The 24,248-nt window shown below is 38.1% G+C and overlaps 1 pseudogene; it reads left to right on the top strand.

Moving 5' to 3' along the window:
• LOC149164024 (sucrose synthase-like) overlaps positions 1 to 24,248 on the top strand; it is a 109,544-nt pseudogene that overhangs the window by 51,684 nt on the left and 33,612 nt on the right.

Here is a 24,248-nt window from a genome sequence, read left to right as displayed (position 1 = left end):
CGACACTCAAGGTCAAAAGCTCACAAAAGCAGCATGTTTACAAAATTCTGAAGCTTATGCCCGGTAAAGGAAAAAGCGTTAAAGGCGGAAAACACACCAGAAAGGCCCGGATAAAAAAACGGAGGCAGTTTTCGATCGCTAAGAAAATTGTTCAGAAAGCAAAGTCCCTAACTTTCTTAGTCATCCACGAGTCCGGAAACCGAGATAGCAAAAGTAGAAGCAATTTGAGGGAAATTTGGGTTGTTACCAAGTATATACGCAGTAAATTCACCCAGCCAGAGGATGATTCCAAAAAATATCTTCTAGTTTACTAAAAAAGTGGTGCCAACGCTTGCCATTTCTATTTGCGTAGCTCAGGCAAAAGCAGAAAACAACTAGCCGACTCTTCCCAAGCAAATGTTGAATGCTCGCAACATTAAGGAGCAATTGCAGAAATAGTTAGGAATTAGATTCAATTTTTAGAAATAAGTTTGCTTAGATAAAGGGCGTTCATTTAATCCGTATCCTAAATTTATGTAATTAAGTTATTTAGTTAGTAGTATTTAAACCCTTCTCATGCATTTAGAGAAGGGTCCAGAAATTTGTCAAAAACTTGTCCTCAGAACATGCACTTTTGCACCCTCAGAGGAGGTTTTGGTGAATGAATGGATCAAGGTTTATTGATGTTTGCATTTAATATCTGCTACTGATGTTGCACTTCTGTACTCTTGGTAGATATTAGAACAAGGAGAGATAAATCATTGTTGCTTGAAGCTTATGAGTAGGACCAGTCATAAATGGTAATTTTATCTCTTGACCATTTCTGCTTATATTCTTAAAGTGATATACAGTTTTTAGTTGTTTATATGTTATTGCATGAATGTTTGAGTTACCATTTGGCACTTTTGTACGGTGGAGCCATTTATTTATGTTTGATATATGAATAACTTATTATGCGATATACTGTTCACAACTGTTTTGCCTAACTTTTTTATGCAAAGTGGTTCATCTTAATTGATTTCCATTCTTATGATAGCTGAATGATCTTTATTACCAGTTATTATTTGAAATCTCTTTAGATCGCATAATAGAAGAAATACATCCCAGGTTAGCATAGATTAGATGTGCTGTTTTCATTAGATTACAATAACATAGAATTAGATTAAAGTAGCTTAGATTAGAACTCTTAGATCAACATCATCCAACTTTGCACACACACACACCCTTAGATTGGGAAACTAGTCCCATTATCCCCAGTTGGACCCGCTATACCAAACGGATAAGGAGCTGCCAACCAAGGTCCGGACCGGGCGGGTATCCCCCTTGTTGTCGACCTGATTTTCGGGGCTTCAACAGACCCCTATCAAGCCACTTTCATGCCTTCTTGGGGTCCCTCTTCTCATCCTTCCTGGTCTACACCTCCTCCTTGGTCATATCCTCCTCAATATTATGCCCAACTAGCTGCTCATTCGTTTCACTCTTATGCTCAGCCACAACCTCAATGGAATGCACCTCATCAGGGGTGGAGGTCCTAGTACAAATCTCCTCCCACTCATTTTCTTCCACCACCTGCCCAACCAAAACCCCATCCACATCCATCTCAAATACACACCCCCACTCAAGTACCCATGCCACCATTTGCAAACCCGCACATTGAAATCGCTCAATCCAATTGCAATGTTGATACACAACATGTCCAAATGACTCCTCTTGATCCGAATGGAAAATGGCATCAACCCATGGTACTCATCCACCCATATTATTCATCGACCCATGGAATTTACCCATGGTATTGTAAATGGCATCTGCCCATGGTATTGTAAAATCCACCCATGGTATTCATTCACCCATGGAATTTACCCATGGTATTGTGAATGGAATCTGCCCGTGGTATTGTAAAATCCACCCATGGTATTCATTCACCCATGGAATTGACCCGTGATATTGTAACTGAAAAAACTATAAGTAACAAGTCACATTTTGTAAAAGGACAGAGGGTCCGCCACAATGTAGCCCTTACAATTATTATCAGTTTTAATAAAAAGTTTCTTTGTGGTTTTTGTTTATTGGGCATTCTCCTATTTTTTTTCTTCTCGTAATTTCAATCTTTTAGATCTTGGGGGCCTTTCCCCTAAGATCCATTTCAAGTTTCAGATCTTGGGGGTGTCTCCTCCCAAGATCCATTTCAATATTTTAGATCTTGGGGGCCTCCTCCCAAGATCCGGATCAGTGGTATCAAAGCAAGTTATGATTCCATGGGAATGAGGGTTTGATGCATATTTCAGTTTTAAATTTTGCATCAATATTCAACAAACTTCAGGCATGTGCTACAACCTCCATAGAGCACTTTCTTGGGTCAAGAAAGAAGAATTTTTCTTTTCCATTTTTTTGCAGGATTTTTTTTTTGGGGCGGCGACTTTGCAGATTAGATCTGAAACATTTGGTTCAAAATTTACAAAAACAAATACCAGATCTGGATTCCTCTCGAAAAATCACCCAATTTCAAAAAACAAATGGGTCGAATCGGAGTTCAGATGTGGGAGATATCGCTGATTTAAAATCAGTTATTTTATCAGAATTTTTGTGACAGCGGAACTGTTGCAGCATGAATCTGAGATCTTAGAGTGTCCAGATAAGGATTTCAAAGTCATGGGAAGATGCAAAATGGTCCTTCTGCTTCTAAAAACAGGTTATAATAAATATTCTGAGTTATATTGATTGAGTTATGCCCATTTTAATTCTAGAGCAGCATTCGAAATGGGTTCCCATTGGAGACGTGCCCTCCCACCCCACTTTAGTAGGCACCTGCTTCACATTCATTAGTTTCAACATAGCAGCATTCGGCTTGGGTTATTTGGAGACGTGCCCTCCCACCCCAGGCTATGTAGGCACCTGCTACTTCATCAACAACCAACATCACAGTTATGGGTCATCCACAAACCCACACTTTATCGAAGTCCATTTGCTAGGCTGCACACTGTCAGAATCACAGTTGGTCACAAGCATTACAGGGTATCTCTATCATCGGATCTTCGTTCATTATGGTTATGGGTTAACCACATAAAACCCTTATCTTCAGTGGTTCTTCATATTCAACAAAGGCTCCGCAGGAGGGAACTTTACGCAATGGGGACCATTGCTTCTTAAGGAGGGAGGAATGATCCGAATGGAAAATGGCATCAACCCATGGTACTCATCCACCCATATTATTCATCGACCCATGGAATTTACCCATGGTATTGTAAATGGCATCTGCCCGTGGTATTGTAAAATCCACCCATGGTATCCATTCACCCATGGAATTTACCCATGGTATTGTGAATGGCATCTGCCCGTGGTATTGTAAAATCCACCCATGGTATTCATTCACCCATGGAATTGACCCGTGATATTGTAACTGAAAAAACTATAATTAACAAGTCACATTTTGTAAAAGGACAGAGGGTCCGCCACAATGTAGCCTTTACAGTTATTATCGGTTTTAATAAAAAGTTTCTTTGTGGTTTTTGTTTATTGGGCATTCTCCTATTTTTTTTCTTCTCGCAATTTCAATCTTTTAGATCTTGGGGGCCTTTCCCCCAAGATCCATTTCAAGTTTCAGATCTTGGGGGTCTCTCCTCCCAAGATCCATTTCAATATTTTAGATCTTGGGGGCCTCCTCCCAAGATCCGGATCACCTCTTGAGCTCAATGATCTCCACAATAGCTCAGGAAGAGTGTTGCAAAGCAAAGATTATATTGACAGCACTGAAGGATCACATCTAGCAAAAGAAGATTCAAAAGAGGAGATCAAAGAACCATGGTCTGCACTTGATGAAGAGAAGACATCAGAAGCAAAGATCAAGAAAGCTCCTTCATGGGTACCATCAAATCCTCCATGTAGTCAAGAGAAAAATCAGCACAAAGAGGAAGATGTGAAGGTCATGATAGGAGAAGATATGGAGAATGACATAGATCAACAAAAGGACCAAGGATATCAGAGCTATATTGAGATATGGTTTCAGATGGTCACTAAGTTGTAGCGGTACTCTCTTCCTCAGCTATGTTTGATCCCTTCAAAGTCAGATCATTTGGTCTCTAAAATCTGGATACCTGTCAAAGCATGCATCTCGAGCCTTCACATCATCTTGTCTCTAATCTCGATGTGCACATGGATCCATTGGAAGTATTCTTACACTTGAAAACGATTTTGTTTTTCAAGTAGGGTAGGGTAGAAAAAAAAGAAGAGAAAAGATTACAAAAAATGAAAATAAGAAGAAAAATAAAAATCTAAGGTGAAAACCTCCTCGGAGGTACCTTAGATTGGCTCATTGATTGAAAACCTCCATGAGGCGGTCAATAGGTTGGGAAAAAAGAGAAAAGAGAATAAGATCTCTAGGTGAAAACCTCCTTGGAGGCGCCCAGGGCAGGCAATTAGGGTGAAAACCTCCATGAGGCGCCCTAGTTGTTTTTCAAAAAAAAAGGAGAAAAAAGAAAAAGAAAAATAAACCTAATTTCCATTGGATAATTGCAGGTTGCAAGGAGGACATTGCAGATCAGGAGGATCACTCAAAACAAAGACAAAGGAATTTTTGTGCCTTCTACAGGAAGTTCTGTATTTCTACAGGAAACATCCTATAGAACCTTCAGGCGAGCCAAATTCGATTTTGGAAGGGAATCTAAAGCTTGGAATCTATTGGTTATGCCTACAAGCATCCATGTTTCCATTCCTCACCCTTTCCCATCATTTTTTCCACCTCATTGTGCTTCTTTTATGAAAACTGTGTTTTCTACAGGAAGTTCCTGTAGAAATTACAAGAAGCTAAAAATGGATTGCAAAAAGGTGGTTTGGCGAACATGATAGCTTCCGCAAGGGTTCAAAAGTCCTCCTGCAATCTTAAAACTCCTCCTCCATCATCTCCATGCCTGCGTCACAATCCAAGCTCAGTTTTTCTTTCCATACAAAAACTTGCAGAATGCTTTGAAGAAAAAAATACATAGAACAGAATTTGTTTTTGCCCTAACTTGAAAACCATGCATCCATTTGAAAAACCATTTTATAGGAAATTGTATAGTGATGATGGAAACACGCCCGAGCATTTTCAGCCCATTCTGATGCATGATTTCCAAGAAATCAGCCTTCATCACCTTCAGCCATTTTTGCATTTTCTCCATATCCATGCATCCGTTTCAAAACTTGTTTCATGGGGATATGCATATGGGTGATAGTAGCCTACCCAAGAAGTTTCAACTGATTCCGATGCAAGGTTTCCGAGAAATTGATCTCTAAAATATTCAGCCATTTTCCATTTTTCTCAAAATATGTGCCTCCATTGGTCGCAATTTTGCTATGGGAGGTGCATAATGATGATAGGAACATGCTCAGCAAGTTTCAGATCGATCTGATCTATCGTTCGGGAGCAATGGGGAAAACAAGTTTTGGTCCTCTGAAAATTCAGCAGCAACAGCTTGAGGGTGCAGATCTGAACATGGAAACGAACTCCTGCAGCTTAGATCCAGCTAGATGATACCTGCACAAGCAAAATAACCACACATTAGACAGCAAAGAGCTTATAGCACAAAGGAGCCATCATGCAACCACTGAAACAAATGCATGCAGCAGCAAAAAGCACCTCACAGCAACCATTTGACTTCAGGTATGTGACTTAAACTCATTCCTCTGATTGCATGAATGTAATTCGGAAATAGCATGAGCAATGAGATGGTTGGGATTACAAAAATCGGTGGCTAGCTAACTGGCCACCCTCATCCAGTTCAACAGCACACGGTGGGTGAATAAGACACGTGCGCTTAGCCATCTCAGGAGGAAATTGGGAAACAAGTAATGGTGACTGTTTGACCTTCAACATGATTGATGGAGTGATCACAGGTAGGAAATATGATGATTTGTGACAGAAATTTCGTTTGCATGGCCAGCACATGTTTTTTCACCTCACCACAAATCACGCAACAATTAACGAACGCTCAGCTGAAACTCCCAGACTGCTGTTAACTTGCACTTGCAAAATTTTCAACTGAAGTATGCATCCTCTGCTTCCACAAAATGATTAACCCATTGTCCTCCATTGAGATTTGTGGCTTGGTTCACAATTTTCCAGTGTATCAGGCTCACTCAGAGGCGCAGGGGCGTTCTACAGGAAGACGTCCTATAGGAAAGTATAGCAAAGCCGTCCAGAGCAGAAAAGCCTGAGTTTTTTTTCATCAAATTTGGAGCCTGAAGAGAGATATTTAGCACAAGGGAAGAATATTTTGCAGCCTCATCATTTATTAGATGGGCTAACAGAGGTACTGGGAGAGAATAATGAACTTCAAACGCTCAAAGATGGGCTATTTGGAGATGTGTTAAGGTCCACACAGGAGGCCATCATTCTTCCACCATGGATTGTTCTTGCAGTACGACCAAGGCCTGGTGTGTGGGATTATGTCTGTGTCAATGTTGATGAAATTGATGTTGAACAACTTTTTGTGGCTGAATATTTGGAATTCAAGGAGCACCTTGTGGATGAAAGTGTCAAGGATAAATATGCATTGGAGCTAGACCTTGAGCCCTTCAATGAATCTTTTCCTTGCCCAACATGGCCATCTTCCATTGGTAGTGGAGTTCAATTTCTCAAGCGGTATTTGTCCTCAAGATTATTCCATGATAGAGAAAGCGTGCATCCCTTGCTAGATTTCCTTCGAGCACACAGCTACAGTTCTTTCAATTCGTTGATTGCATGTTGTACCATAGGCCTCAGGAATAAGCTGAGTCACCACAATAATTTCAGGTTTGATGTCCAATCCTTGATGTTTTATTCTCAGCAACATTTCATTCTCCAATGCACGAACTTGATCAAGTATATACACAACCTATCCACCAGTATCTAGCATTCCTAAAACATTTGCTTGGCCACAATAACCTTGAGGTGAAAGAATCACAACATTCAAGGATACTCCGAGTACCCTTTAGAACAAAAAAAGGAGTTCTGTAGGAATGGGTTTCTCGATTTTATGTTTGGCCTTACTTGGAAAGATTTTCAGAGGATGTATTAAATGAAGTAACGGTAGAGCTAAAAGGTCGACCTGATTTGATCATTGGAAATTACAGTGATGGAAATTTAGTTGCATCTCTGATTTCACATGGACAAGGAATCACTCAGTGCAACATAGCCCATGCTTTGGAGAAGACCAAATACCCAGATTCAGACAAGACAATACCATTTCTCTTTGATGAAGAAAATACCATTTCTCTTTGATGAAGAAAATACCATTTGGTATTTTCTCTTTGATGAAGAAAATACCATTTCTCTTTCCAGTTTACTGCAGATCTAATTGCAACGAATCATGCAGATTTTATTATCACCAGCACATATCAAGAGATTGCTGGAAGCAAGGATACTGTTGGAAAGTTTGAGAGCCACACTGCTTTCACCCTTCCTGGTCTTTATCGTGTGGTTCATGGAATTGATGTTTTTGATCCCAAATTCAACATTGTTTCTCCTCGAGCAGACATGCAGATTTATTTGCCTTATACAGAGAAGCGGAATCGTCTTACTGCTTTACATGGTTCAATTGAGGAACTCTTGTTCAATACTGAACATACAACTAAACACGTGTATTTTGAATGACCGTAAAAAGCCCATTATCTTGTCTATGGCAAGACTCGATAGAGTGAAAAACATGATAGGACTGGTTGAATGGTTTGCAAAGAACAAACACGTGAGGGATATTGTCCTCCACGTTCTGGGGAGGAAACCATACACAGAATTCCCATTCTGATTAGTGCACAAGCCAAAACAGAGCCTGAGGAAGAAAGATATTGAGGCAGAGAAGAAAAATAAGGGTAAGGAAACTAAGGGAAAGAAAACCTAGGGCAAACCATCACAGGAAAAGCCGCAGGAAAAGCAAGAAGGAAAAAGAAGGAAGAAACAGAGAGGAAAAAACCAAGTTTAATCCCTGGAAATTGTTGCAGGTTGCAGGAACACAATGTGGAAAGGGGGTCTCCCAAGACAAGAAAAAGGGTCCCTACCAAGTTCCCAGGCATCCTCACATCCATCCCCTCCATGAACACTCATTTTTTTATTGTTCGGACACAATCTAGTCATGGTTCAACCTTCTACAGGAAGCTACAGGACTTTCTACAGGAAGTTCTGTATTTCTACCAAAAACATCCCGTAGAGCCTTTGGGCAGGCCAGAATCGATTATGGAGAGGGATTTGAAGCTTGAAGTCTATTGAGGAGGCATGCAACCACCCTTTTCTTCCATCCTCCACTGGTTTCATCTCATTTCACCACCATTCCCACCATCTGATTGAATATACTTGCACAATCATACCAAAGCTGAGAATTCTCTAGGAAAAGAAGTAGGCAGTGGGAAGAAGCAGAGAGAAAAGCATGGTTTCATGACCGAGAAGAGGACATCACTTCAGAAGCTTGGCATGACAGGGAGGCCACCAAGGCCATCAAAGATGAGGAGATAGATTGGTTGCTCAGAGGATGAGCAACACTTTCAGTAGGGGGTGATGATGAGCCCCAAAAATGGATAATTATATGGGATCATTCAACCTCCTAATTTGACTTAATCCACCATTCTCATTAGTTTATTGCATGTTTTTGATTATATTTATGCTAATAGAGTGAATTGGGTTAGTCATTATGCCAACAAGTCTAATGTGTGCTTTGTGTAGCCTTTTTGGTCAATTTGGAGACAAAATCAAAGGTTTAAATGAGCACTTGGCAGCCAAATTCGTGGAGAGGATTTTTAGGAAGGTGTTACCTTCATTTATGGGCCCTTACCTCAAATTCTCCACCATCAGCTCGAAGTTCAAGGGCCACCAAATCGATTATCACAAGGGCAGCGAAGCAAGTCAAGTAGGAATGTTGTTAACTGCAAGTTTTGGGCAGCCGAGTCCCTAAAGTTTAGGAGGACTGTTGGGGTCCTCAATTTGTATAAATAAGAGGGCTTAGGGCCTCATTACAGTTAGTCAATTTATAATCATTTGGTAGTCATTTTTTCAGTCATTTTTAGGCAGTAGATTAGCTTTGCTTTCAGCACATTTTCAAGTTCCCCTTGTGGACAGTTTTGATGTAACTCTTCTTTTCTTGCTCAATAAAGATGAATACAGCTTCGCACCAGCTCTAAATCTCTCTTAGGAGGTTGTAGCTCTTGGGGTTGGGCCCATCTCAAGTGCCTAGTACCTCCTTTGTTTACTTTCATGTGTCTTTGCTGCATTCTTAGAATAAAATCTGCTATTTAGATTTAAATATTGTGTTGTTGTTTAGGTTGCTTTTGATGATTAAAAAGGTTTTTCATGTTTAGATTTACTTGATAGGTTAATCATAGAGAATATCTTCAGAAAAAGGCTACTAAACACCTTGGATCTTGCCTCCCCCTCAGTGGAATCATGAGCTGGGACCAATGTGACTTTGCTGCCAACAAAAACGCTGTTTTGCTTTGTCATGCAATTCTTAGTGTTGGAATCCTATTTTGTAGATGATGATATTAGTATTGTTTAAATGCTTTAGTTGATGATTTCTTAGCAGCATAAGTTATTTCATGCATTTCATTTCAAATAAACTGCTGTTCATTTCCTTTTGTTGTTACTTAGGTCAGAATAGAGTAAAGTAACTAGGTCATAGGTTTTATAAGTGTTTGTTTGTTCAGTTTGAAAAACCACTTGTAGAGTACCTATTACCCTTCCTTACCTGCACATACTCCATCCAACCTACCTGTTTCATCCTTCACTTAGAACCCTTACCTTACATTTACCTCATTCGCTTACTTTGCCATGATTCTCATCTTCTTGTGCAACATCATTTCATCCCTCCTTGAACAAATCTCACCATCTGTGCCACTCCTCGACTCCATCCTCCAAATCTTGAACTCCCATACACCCCTATTTCACCTCCATACTCATTCCTCCGCCTTTTTCCCTCCATCCATTCTCCAAAATCCTCTTTTCGGACATCTTGTAGAAAAATTACAAAGCATCCTGTAAAAATTCCTGAACATCCTGTAGAACCCCTGCAGACTTCTTGTAGAAGATCACGAATGAGGTTTCTTGATAGCCAAACATTGTGAAACTCTCTGGAAGGGTGTTAGGGACCCCTTAGGCCCTCTCCGAACCTTCCCAACCTCCTCCAAGCATTTCCTCTCGCCAATCCACCTCTGCATAGTCAAAAACAGTTAAAAGCACATGCATGATAATTCTAATAAGTTATTCAAAAATACAAAAAGATGTTTTCCTCAGGTAGAGGTAGTCTAGACACATGTATTTTACCTTCATAGAAGTAATGGCATCCCTTCCAGTAGTTTTCATTCTCTCCTTTGCATTAGTAGGACTAGCTTGTAAAATTAGGGTTTGCTAGGGTTTGCGTTACTTTTTGGCTTTCGGTTTCTTTCCGCAAATAGATTAGCTTACTTTGAAGTTAGCTTTCATCCATCAGTTAAAAAGCTTCTTCTAAAAGCTCATAGAAGTTGGCTTAAACCCCTAGCGGACTTGTGCCAGTTGACCAAGTGACAGCTACGGCAAGAGCTAGTACTTGTGCATACAACACCGTTGCTTCCAAGTTTACGAACTACCGGGTTGATAAAAGTAAAAATGAGAGTCCCAAGAGTTGCAGCATTATTGCTGCAATATTGGAGCCCACCAGTTATCTCTTAGAGAATCTTCTTCCAGCTCCTCAAAATAGTGCTTGAACATCTCCACGACCCGGTGAAGAAAGAGTAGTAAGCTGGTCGCATTGCAATTTTGTCTTGAAGCAATCATCAAATAGCCATTATTATGTTGAATGAACATGTGAGTAATTCCATTTTTGTGAACCACAAGATCATGAGATGCAGGATCACCCTCTTTTTTGATGAGTTTGGAGAAGAATCATTCAACATCAGATGAAGAAATGTCGCCATGGTAGTCCCTCCACACCAGTACTCGGAATTTCATGTCTAATAAAAACAAGGAAAAGGCTACACCCACCATTTTATAGTGATTTAATTGAAGTCTCGAATGATCTGATCTTCTGAAACTTTGAATATTTAGGGATCAACAATAATTAGATAGAGAATTGTTCGTTGGGTCCTTGAATGTTCTAGATTGGGCACTGTCCAATCTTTGGGCCAATGAATGCCATCGACCATTCATGTGCCAGCCTCATTCTTTAGAATGGAAGGTTCAAGTATAGGCATAGAGATCTGAGTGCAATCTAGGAATACTTCAGAGTGCAAGCAGGTAAATGGTGCAGGAATCCATTGCATGGTGTAGGCAGGTAAGTGCAATGGTGCAGGCAGGTAAGTGCAATGGTGCAAGCTGGTAAATATAGGTTCAAAGGTTGTATAAGACATGATCGAATTAATGTTTATACCTACAACATACAAACCTTAATTAATAATGTTTTAATCATGTTAAAAAAATAAGTAAAATACTATTCGAAAATAATCATTTAGCTAATCGACAACATGAGAGAAATAAATAAAAATAAGACAAATTGGAAGCCCAACAACCCCCCATGTTGACCATCTTGCATGTCCTCATGCAAGGAAATCTGGAATTGTCACTTCCTTGTGAAAAAAACAAAATTAAAAACATTTGTAGGTATTCAAAATGATGTTCCTACAATTTTGAGTGATCACACTTCTTGCACTAGTTAAATCTTGCTCTAAAAATAGAGTGTCCACTGGACTCTTTATTTTCTTAGACTAATTTCAAGAAAACCTAAAACGAAAATTTCCATAAAACAAATTGCAGGGATGGTGTTATTACTTGAATAAAATAGCTAACTTTAAAAATTTCCAAAAGAATATCTCAGAGGCATCCCTTATCAAAAGTTTCACTTTTAATATCCTCGTTGTAAATATGAGTGACATGATTTAAAAGCCATGGTGTTAAAAGTAGACATAATAATACCTTCCCACAGTGATCATTTGATCATTATCCATGTATATTTTAAGCTCCTCTTTTCTAGGCACAGTGAATTACCTGCACTAAGGGTCCTCACGTCCATAAGAAAATCATTTCAAAAAGATAGAACTCCAAGGTATAACAACAGAAGGATTTTAAAGCCATTCTCAAAGAGATTGATAATGAGTTCAGGGAAAGAAAAAACAACCAAGTAAATTATAGTGTAGAGTTAACTTTAATACCACAGGCATGGCCTTGCTGCCAGCAGGCATCTATAGCCTCGACAGGGATACCTTTTAACCTTATGAAATGATTTTGTCCCACCTATTAGATATAGATTCAGAGTTGTTTAAGAACATTTTACTTTTTCTCTTTTTAGAAGTTAATTGAAAGCCATTGTCTCGACTTGGTAACCATGACAGTGCCATTCACGAGAACTAACAAGAATGAACAAGCTGGCTCGCAATGAGACCTCTCGTCTTCCATTTTTTCAACTGAAAGCCATTACCCTGGCTTGGTGACCAGTGTGGTAATGTCATTCTCCTTAGGACCCATGATCATAGTAGGTCGGCTCTCAATGAGACCTCCTATCCCTCAATTAATTCATTTAAGTTAAAAAAAAACTCTGAGTATGATTAACCTCAGATGGGTTACTTAATAGGTGGGGAAGCAAATCTACTCTTTAAGAGTGCAGGATGGCGTGAAAAGTTCTTAATTACTATTCTTTCTTGGTTGGTCATGCTACCCTAAGAACTTATTTAAAAAAAATCTCAGATAATGATCGAAAATATTCCTTGAGTTGATCATGTTAGGCTTCTTTATGAAAGCTTATTAGAGTTTTGTAGGCGTGGTCCAGCATATGATGTTTTTCATTGGTTCCTTTGAAGAGGAATTTGAAAAGATTTTCTGGATGATAGTTTGTTAGAATAGGAAAAATTATTACATGTAACTTAAAAAAATATCCTTGACTGACATGTTAATCCATAATCAAAGTCACTTTAAAATATGAGGTATTAAGTGTAAATTTATTCTGGCAAGTCTTACCATGAGAGTGCATGATAATAGAAATTTCTAAAAGTTTTTCTTTTAGGGAATCACAAGTTCAAGAGTGTTGTTAAACATCTTTATTCATTATTCTCAAATTACCCTACCCTATTTTTAAAGAAACAAATATCACCTTTAAGTGAAGGCGTACTTAAAATGAAGCCATGTGCATATCAAAATGTTGATTATACTCACACTTGGTTTTAAAGAATAGACTTCAAGACATACTAAAGCATGAGAAACCAATTGCTTCAATTGACATGGTACCAAGAGTTTCCAAATGATGAGGAAATAAGGTTGCTTGATGATTGCTTGAAACCAAGATTCAATGGAATCCACATATGTATGATTCTCCAACTGATGCAAGTCTTCCCCAGTTTGATAGTCACTCTCTTGGAGGCACAAAGAATTTGGTGAAAGACAAAAGATAAATCCCTCAAATCTAGGCTCAAATATTTGATTTTTAGATTAACAAGAATGTTTGAGAGAGGTTCTACAGTTTTGAGATTCAACAAAATTTTGAGAACAAGTTCCAATGAAAGATTGCTCCTCTGGTGGTCTTTGAATTATATCTTCCCGGGGTGAATGCTCTGTAGTAATGGCAGAAGTTTCCAAATTCATTCTCTTTCCAAACATGGAAGATGTAGCATTTTGATTAATGGGAAGAATAGGTGTTTGAAACTATTGTGCAACTTGATGGTTTAGATTAGTGTTTAGAAGATAGTTTTGGCTAGGGTTTTGGTTAAATCTTGGACTAAGCTTTTGATTTGGATTGGGGTTAGGCTTTGAAATAGGTTTAGATCTATGGTAGGGATTAGGGTATGGACTACGGTTAGGTTTAGGACTAGGGTATAGATTAGGGTTATGGTATGGATTAGGGTTAGGTCTAGGGTATGGAATAGGGTTGTTGTAGATCTAACCCAAGAATATTATAGATCTGATATGAAAATATGAGATAATGCAAATAAACCCAAGAATAAGATGAAATGATTCTTTATTATCAAAACCCTTAAGGTAGGGCAACACCATACATTCACTCCTTAAGGAAGGAGAACACTCCACAAGCCATATGCCTGTTCATACAATAATACTTCTCTTCATATTCATATCTCTCCATGTGGAGTCTCTAGCCTCTATATAGGCCTCATACATACAATACCATGCATCATTACCATGGTTCCCTCATACCATCAACTAATACCATGGGCCCATTACATTATTATTAACTACTTGTGGTCCCTTACATGACATGGGTTAACCACCTTATTTATTACTATGGCCCATCCCATTATTACCTAATTACCTTGGGTACCTCCCTTGGTACCCCATATTATCCCCCCTAGGTATATAACATTCCACCCCCCTAAGCATGTTTCGTCCCTGAAACATGGGAAGAACACAAATAATAAGATCTACTCAAAAGAGTAGTCCACTGATACCATGCACGTGCATCTAGCCATCCAAGAGAAAGGTGAACCCTCGATCTCGCTGGTGCCTCGCTCGCTTGAGATGGAAGTTGACCGTGGCAGTTCTTCTGTGTTGATGTGTAGTAGGTGGATCGTCTCTCCTTTCTATCCATCATGTGACTACTTGGTTTCCATCTTGATGGTTGTCTTGTGGGGTGATGTGGGTGATGATATGTTGAAGTTTTAACCCACGATGACTTTTGCTTGACTTCACCCTATTGTGGTGCCTGTTGTGGTGTCTTCCTTTTCAATATGACTTCAACCACTAAGCCCTCCTCTGATGTATCATCACCTGTAACCTTTTCTTCTGCAGCCTCTGTTTGTGTTTGATTGTCGATCATCACTGACTCATCATCAGATGTGTAAGTGTCATTAGAGCTTTGTGCTTCTGCCTCCATAGTCTCTGCTTGGGTCTTAATGGAAATATCATGCACTGTAATTTTCTTCTTTTTATACCAGAGCTTCAGGAATTTCTTCTGCACATTAATATTAATAGTACCCACGGATTCCATCCAAGGATATCCCAAAACAACATCCATATTATCCATCTCTGAAGTATAAAAATCACCATGCAACACATACTTATCTATATAAATCTTCAAATCCTTATACACTTGAACATCCTCATCCTCCACCTGTGTGTTTTTAATATTTTTGGCAGGAACTTGCAATTTTTTTGCCAAATTAACATGGATGAAATTATGCTTGCAACTAGGATTTATAGAAACAATGATCTTCTCTTTCTGAATCAATCCATGAACCTGCAATAAGGATATACCAGTAGGAAATAACCCCACATGTTTCCCCTTATCTTGTTTTCTAGTCTGAGACCATTTGTCCATAAGGAGTTTTTCCATTTCTTCATTCGAGATTTTGGTCACGGCTATACTGCCCAGTGAGTTCCACCATATGGCGGCCTCGTCTTTCAAAAAAAGTCGTACCATAAACCTCCAGTTCTCCTCTTTATATATTTTCTTTAGGCTTTGTATGAATTCTTCAATAGTAGGGCTATCATCTTTTCCAGCAAAATATTCCATGAAGAGGGTTTGAAAAAAAAAATTCAGTTACTTTGGCGAAAATTTGTAATTTTCACAGTTTCGTCAATATTGCTCAGAATCTCTATTATAACCTATTTTTGGAAATGAAACAACCATTCTGCATCTGCCCGTGTGATAGAAATCCTGATTCAAACACTGGAATTTCAGATCTGCGCTGCTACTCTCCCGCCGTCACCCAAAATTTCTGAAAAAAGAGCTGATTTTAAATCAGCGATATCTCCCTCATCCGGATTCCGATTCAACTGATTTTTTTTTTGAAGTTAGGTATTTTTTCCCAAAGAATCCAGATCTGCAATTATATTTTGCAGACCTTGTACCAGGACGTCTAGATCTGCTCCGCAAAATCACTTCCCTGAAAATTGTCTGCAACCCCACTGATTTTTAGATCAGTGATATCTCCTTCATCCGGACTCCGATTCAACTGATTTTTTTTTTTTTGAAATAGGCTATTTTTGCACAAGGAATACAGATCTACAATTAGATGCTGCAGATCTTGCACCAAAACGTATCGATCTGATCTGCAATTTCGCCACCCAAAAAATCCCTGCAAAAATGAAAAAAAAATTCTCCACGGTTTGCCCAAGAAAGTGCTCTGATACCACTTGTTGTAGCTCTGATACCACTTGTTGTATCTTTGATACCAATTGTTGTAGCTCTGATACAAATTTTTGTAGATCTAACCCAAGAATATTATAGATCTGATATGAAAATATGAGATAATGCAAATAAACCCAAGAATAAGATGAAATGATTCTTTATTATCAAAACCCTTATGGTAGGGCAACACCATACATTCACTCGTTAAGGAACGAGAACACTCCACAAGCCATATGCCTGTTCATACAATAATACTTCTCTTCATATTCATATCTCTCCATGTGGAGTCTCTAGCCTCTATATAGGCCTCATACATACAATACCATGCATCATTACCATGGTTCCCTCATACCATCAACTAATACCATGGGCCCATTACATTATTATTAACTACTTGTGGTCCCTTACATGACATGGGTTAACCACCTTATTTATTACTATGGCCCATCCCATTATTACATTATTACCTTGGGTACCTCCCTTGGTACCCCATATTATCCCCCCTAGGTTTTGAACTAGGTTTAGATCTATGGTATGGATTAGGGTATGGACTACGGTTACGGTTAGGACTAGGGTATAAATTAGGGTTATGGTATGGATTAGGGTTAGGTCTACGGTATGGATGAGGGTATGGAATAGGGTTAGGGCAAGGATTAGGGTAAGGTTGCACATGCAGCTAGGACCATGGAGGAGGATGAATTTATGGTGCATTGGAAAGAAATTGTGGTTGTTGTTGGTGCTCAAGTAATTGAACTGGCATGGGATATTTACCTAGAGAGAAGGATCCAAATGGTTCTTGAGGCCATGGAGATATCTGGCTCAAGGATGAGGTCCAAGGAGAGGGCCATTGCGACCATGAAGTAGGATATTCAATTAGAGGAGGATTAAAAGTTTTCCATGAAACTGCAAGATTATAAACATGTTGAGGAACCTACTCAAGATAATAAACATTATTCCAAGTATCGAATAGTGATGTGTCTTGGGTTATACATGGTAGTCAATTTGATTCCTTACTTGATTTCCTGAGTACCTGCAGTAATCTTGGTAGTGATGGGCAACATTTTGTTGGATGATCCTCTTCACAAATTTTGGAAATTTTTAGACTACTAAGTGGACACTTTCCAAGGAGATGTTTCTTTCTACAGTTGGCGCAAAATATAAGTGGTGGGTTTTCATCCTGCTCCCACTCTTCCTGCAAATCATCCAATTTCAAAATCAAAGATTTAATAATATCATCTTTATGTTTAATCAAAATATTAAATTTTTCACTTGTGAATTCTTCGTTGCATGAATTTTATGTCTCTGTAGGAGCATAAAAAATCCTCATTAGATGATTCCTCAAAATACCATTTTCCTGTTTTTAACAAGCCAATTGGTACATATGTTAGCACATGAATGGTGTGTGTATGCATATGTATATATATATATATGTAGGGTGGGGTGTTATTTCAACATCAAAGAAAATGAGAAACCTTAAAGAAACAATGTAGGAAAGAAATAAATTCAAAGAACATAAAATTGCAAGAGAAACTAGGTGAAGGAAAAAAACAAATGCATCAGGTCACAAAGGTAAATCCCCACACCAAAATGTTGGGTGCAGTATAGGGCTTATAAATGTACCAACATTTAATTTGTCAATCCAAAAAGTTCATGAACTTCGAGAAGCAGCACTGGAAATGCTAGAAAAAGCCCTTGGCAACCTGTAAAACAAATGCTACTCTATCTTGCATATTAATGTCATCAATAAATGAAATCCTGCACTAAAAGAGAATTTGAGAAAACACTAATCCAAAAAATTAAATCATGTGGGAAATAAAAGAAAATTAACAATGCAAAAGGACATTCAGAAAGGAAATCATAACTGGAAACCAAACAATGTCAACACAATATCGAGAGACTATAATGCTGGAAGGAATTCAAAAGAAATTCAAAATCATTCTGCCTATACTAATTCTGTGTGAAATTAACTTGAAAGCATCGGCAAGTAAATCTACTGTGTAAATAAATTATGAAAGAAATTAAATTAATATGAATCTCTCACCTTCCTTGTCCCTGAAAATGAATCATGTAGAATTGTCCAGAAGTTAAAGGGAAACTACAATACCAATTAAACATTATCATAGTGCAATTTCCATTTTATACACGTTCGCTTTGCATTATAAGAATCACATTTTTGGATAATATAAACTTATATGTGATTGTTGCTTAATGATGCACAAGTCAAGAATTAAATGATTTCACCATTTAATAATTATTCAAATGTATAACATGAAACTGATCAAAGCACAAACTCGTTGATTCTCGACCACAGAAGAGGATCCTTATTAAAACTTGTAAAGGAAGGATGTTGCAGCATAAGCCAATATTGTAAGTTCAGATAATCTGGAGGATGCAATCGTTATTTAAAATATTTCAAGTGCAAATATAATTAACAATGCAACAAATGAAATAGTGTGTAGAGGAACAACTTGCAACAAATTAACTTTAAAACTGAGAATAAAATATTGCAACAAATTGAATTAATTATAGAACTGGAAATAAAACATCTGTAGCAAATTAGATAACATCAATTGAAGGTAGAAAGAAACTGTAAATAAAAAAATAAAATTGACACAAGAAATAAAAATTGAAATGCTATTTAGTTTAAAAGATGAGAGCTGTGTTGAGCTGGTCCGATGGCCAACCCAGCAAGCTCGCACCCTCTTTGAGTGCCTGGTTCACATAGAAATTAACACCATTATATGCAAAAAATAAATAGACAATTCATGGAAAAAAATCACTTCCGTTAACTCCTAAAAACAATCTTTTACATGATGTAGACATCGACTTAACTCCAACAAGAAGGAGAAGCGATCCACAACCAGAATCCGCGTGCTGCTACATGGGGAAAACTTCTCCTCCCTCTATGCTTCCTTCAGTCACTGTGACTGTCCCTAAAGCTCTCTTGATTGATTAGATGAATAATTAAGCTCTTCTTTGCCGCTCCAGGCAATCCATTATATATGCATTAGATTAAAATTTGGGACTCTTAATTAGCAAATTAAAAACACAAGAGGCAAATTATTGATCATAACAATTTTGCGTGAATAAAATTAGTTTGCAACTAAATGTTGAAATAGGGATGATTCTGGCGAATCGTTCCTCTTTTCTTGGAATGGTGTTGTTACTGGAATCCACATAGGATGGGTGCAACGCTGCATCATAACCACTTGGAATAAATGTGGACATGGCATTGCATTGACTCCAGCGTTGATGTGGCTGCCATTCTATAAGCATCAGTTTTGATAAATTCACTAAGGATCTTAGCTTCAGTATATTGACGGTAACCAAAATCCATTGTCTCATATAATAATTCATACACGATGACAAATTTATCTCTTAGAGACTCTTCTTTAAGCTCCTCAAAATAGTGCTTGAACATCTCCACGACCCGGTGAAGAAAGAGCAGTAAGCTGGCCGCATTGCAATTTTGTCTTGAAGTAATCATCAAATAAACATTGTTATGTTGAATGAACATGTAAGTAATTCCATTGTTGTGAACCATCGGATCATGAGATGCAGGATTGCCCTCTTTTTCAATGAGTTTGGAGAAGAATCATTCGGGATCAGATGAGGAAACGTCACCATGGTAGTCCCTCCACACCAGTACTCGGCCTTTTATGTCTAAGAAAAACAAGGACAAGGCCACACCCACCATTGTATAGTGATTTAATTGAAGTCTCGAATGATCTGATCTTCTGAAACTTTGAATATTTAGGGATCAATAATAATTGGATAGATAATTGTTCGTTGGGTCCTTGAATGTTCTAGATTAGGCGCTATCCAATCTCTGGGCTAATGAATGCCATTGAACATTCATGTGCCAGCCTCATTCTTCAGAATGGAGGGTTCGAGTATAGCCACAGAGATGTGAGTGCAGTCCAGGAATCCTTCAAAGTGCAAGCAGGTAAATGGTGCAAGAATCCATTTCATGGTGTAGGCAGTTAAGTGCAATGGTGCAGGTAGGTAAATATAGGTTCAAATGTTGTATAAGACATGATCGAATTAATGTTTATACCTGCAGCATATAAAGATTAATTAATAATGTTTTAATCATGTTAAAACAAAGAAGTAACAAATACTCCTGGAAAATAATAATTTAGCTAATTGACAACATGAGAGAAATAAATGGCCCAACAGCTAAAAAGAGGGACTATTTTCCTTTTCCCTTCATTGACCAAGACCTGTATGTCCTTACAGGGAAGAAATTATTTTCCTTCCTGGATGGATTTAGAGGGTACAATCAAATCTAGATCAGCCCTGAAGACCAAGATAAGACCACATTCACATGTACTTGGGGTACCTTTACCTATAGGGTCCTTCCATTTAGTCTATGCAATGCCCCTGCTACTTTCTAGAGGGAAGTTCTAAGTATATTTTCTCAACTTGTTCATGAAACCATCGAGATATACATGGATGATTTCACTCCTTATGGATGTGACCTATAGGGAGCTCTTTATAATCTGTGAAAAGTCTTAAAGAAATGTATTGAAATGAATCTTTAATTGAGTCCTGAGAAATTTGAAGTTTTTATGAATGCAGGGACTATCCTTGGCCATTCTATATCCAAGGAAGGGATACAGGTTGACCCAAACAAAATTTCCATAATCAAAATGGTCCCTATCTCTCAAAAAATAAGAGATGTCAAGAGTTTCCTTGGATTAACTGGGTATTATAGAAGGTTCATTAAGGAATTTAGTAAATTGGCTTCACCCTTGTTTGGACTACTGACTAAAGATTCAAATTTTTGTTGGAGAAACAACTGTCAAGAAACCTTTGAGGTACTAAAAGACATGTTGACCACCACACCCATCCTTAGAGGTCCCAACTATGCATAACCTTTCCACATACACACAGATGCCTTAGATAAAGCTGTAGGGGTAGCCTTAGGACAAGTGGAACACAAATTTCCTTATGCTATCTATTTCATCAGTAATAACCTTTCTAAAGTTTAGCTAAATTATACTTTCACTGAAAAAATAACTTTTGGCTATGGTACATTATTTGAATAAGTTTAGGCATTATGTCACTGATTATCAAAACTTTTTTCACACTGATCATGCAACCATTAAGTATAAACCTGATGTCAATTCTAGGATAATTACATGGTTGTTATTATTACAAAAAATTGATTTGACTATTATTGGAAAACCAGGGAAATAAAATGTGGTTGTAGATTTCTTGTCAAGGCTATCCCTGCTTGCGGAAAAGGAAGATATGGTGGATGATCAAATCCCAAATGAAAACCTATTTTCCATCTCGGTGCTTCTTCCTTGGTTTGTTAATATAGCTAACTAATTGATTTCTAGGAGGTTCACTCCTAATTTATCCTCCAAGGAGAAAATCAAGATTGTTAGGAAAAGTGTCCCATTCACTTTTCATTGGGGGAAATATTTTCAGATTGGGGATGAATAAGATCCTGAGGAGATGCGTGAGAGAAGAGGAGGTATTTGACATCCTCTTAGCATGCTAGGATGTACCATGTTGGTACCACTTTGCTTCTAATAGGACAACCTTCAATGTTCTACAAGCATGTTACTACTGGTCCAATTTACATTGAGATGCAAGGAGGTACATCACCAGTATGATTAGTGTCAAAGGATTGGTAAGCACACACCTAAGGATGAAATTCACTTACAACCTCAAGTGACTCTAGATCCATTTGATAAGTGGGGAATGGAATTCTTTGGATCTATTGATCCCCCATCAGGCCAAAAGAAGTATATCATTGTGTGCACTGATTACCTGACTAAATGGGTTGAGAAAAAGACAATTAAGGAAACAACTGAGAAAAAGGTGGGGGAGTTTTTGAGGTAGAACATCTTCTAAAAGTTTAGTTTTCCAAGTGAATCATTCACTGATCAAGGAGCACAATTCACATCAAATCTGATCGAAGATCTCATGAGGTAGGACCGCATCAAGCACAAGACATCCGCTTCCTATCACCCTCAAGAAAATGGACAAGTGAAGATCACAAACAGATCATTGGAGAAAATTCTAACCAAGGTTGTTAACAACAACATAAAATATTGGGAAAATAGATTTGTAGAAGCCACTTGGGCCTACAACATAACTTGGAAGACCACCATTGGATTTACTCCATTTGAACTAGTTTATGAAAAGAAGGCCCTATTTTCCATTGAATTTGAATACAACACCTTAAGGATGGATTTTTAGTTAGACTTAGATCTCACTAAAACAAAACAATAGAGGCTGCTCCAACTCAATGGTTTAGATGAATTTAGGTTATAAGCTCTCTTATACACTAAGATAATTCAGCTACAAAGGCATATTTGGCATGACAAACACATTAAGGAGAATAATTTTCAAGAAGGTGATTGGACCCTACTGTATGATTCAAGATTCAAGTATTTCAAGGGAAATTTAATGACAAGATGGTTGGGTCCCTATCTAGTAAAGAGATGTCATGAGAATGGGTCTGTCCAAATCATAACAATTGATGAGGAAGGGATTCCATTACTTGTCAATGGTTATACGTTGAAGTTGTATAAATGTCCCATGTCCAAGAAAGATTTTATTAGTTCAATTAGTAGAGAATTGAATGTGATTGGGAGGCTCACAACCCTCAATCCACAAAGCTTCTAAAAAGAAAGGAAAAAATAAAGGGCCTAGGTGAAAGCCTTTGTGAGGCGTCTAAGGCCAACTCTAGGGTTGAAAACCTCTATGAGGTATCCTAAGAGAAAAAACAAGAGAGAGAAAAACATAATCAAATGAAAATGAAAATATCTCCATGTGAAAACCTCTTTTGAGGCTCCTAGGGTAGGCACATAGGTTGAAAACCTATAAAGAGGCAATTTGCATGTCTCGAAAAAAAATAGAGAGAGAAAAATAAATAAGACGCAAAGGAGGAGTCCTTACACCAATCTGGTTAATATATCTCTTTTGCAAGACTCCAGACACTCAGAATACTGATGGCTACAAAACAGGTTCCACAGATTCATTTCTCCATTCCTTCCAGATATCCATTGCATTTTCACCCTCTTCATTCACCTCCCTACCTCTCTCCATCATTTAGCCAACAATTGGACCATGTTTTTCCTCCTTCCTGAAGTGCTACAGGAACAACCTGAACTGCTACAGGAGCAACATGAATTTGTACAGGAGCAACTTGAATGGATGTAGGAGAAACCTAAATTACTATAGGAGGTAGATCCAATTGGAGAAAGGGATCAAAATGTCATGTTTTCTTGAGAAAAAGTTGAGAGAGGTACACCAAAATCCCTCCATTATTTATCCACTCCATTTGGCCTAAATTCATCCTCAAGATTCCTCTCTACCATACATAAATGAAAAACCAAAAAAAAAACTATGTCTTCAACCTTTTCACCGCATACACCACTCTCTAATGTTCCAAATTCCGTCCTCATACCTCCTATGCTTGGTCTAAGTTCTCAAATGTAATATGAGGTACTGAGGAGGGATGAGATGATTGCTACAGGAAGGGGATGACTCATGTAGAAGGCTACATAGTTACAACATAATTATGAACCAATTTTTTTACAACCCCATATCAGAAGATCCTGTTATCCTCCACAATATCCCAAGGCTGAGAAGGGGGATCGAATGAGGTAACCTCAAACCACTTAGGGTTCAGCAGCTAGCCCTGCTTAACTAGAGAGGGATCTCTCTATGAATTCACAGCCAATGATGACAAGAATGGGAAAAGATGTTAGGCTAGAAATTTTTAGCTTGAGGGTTTTTAAACATTTTAGGGTTTTTCTAGATCAGGAGTGAAAATCAGGGAACTAGGTCAAAAGATCAAAGGTCTCAGCTGCAAGAGATATAAAGGAGTAGGGTAGGTATGCTTTTTTGATATTTGGGGTTTTTTTCGATGTAGTGTAGGGTAGAAAAGAAAAGATAAAAATGAGAATGGGAAGCAAAAATTTATTTATCATAAGACAAGTGACATAAACATGAAATTTCTAACAAAACAGAGCTTAAAACTAAGAATTATGTTTATAACCTTACAGGAAAATCACTGAAAAACATGGGCATGGAAAGAGAATGGAATTATAATTAATATAAGACTATAAAAGAGATAAAACATGATCCAGGTGGATGTTGGTGGCCACTCACCTATCCCACTTGGACCCCCACAATTGTCTCTTTCAGTTTCCTTAATTGTAGCACAATTTACTATTTTTAGTAGTTTTTCGGGTCCTAAACTTC

This window comes from Pinus tabuliformis, chromosome 5_1 (genome assembly GCF_031772625.1).
Source record: "Pinus tabuliformis cultivar Carrire ecotype Pingquan chromosome 5_1, CPIR1, whole genome shotgun sequence".
Classification (NCBI taxonomy): Eukaryota; Viridiplantae; Streptophyta; class Pinopsida; order Pinales; family Pinaceae; genus Pinus; species Pinus tabuliformis.
The sequence above is the reverse complement of the archived record's forward strand: the minus strand, read 5'-3'. Positions and strand labels throughout refer to the sequence as shown.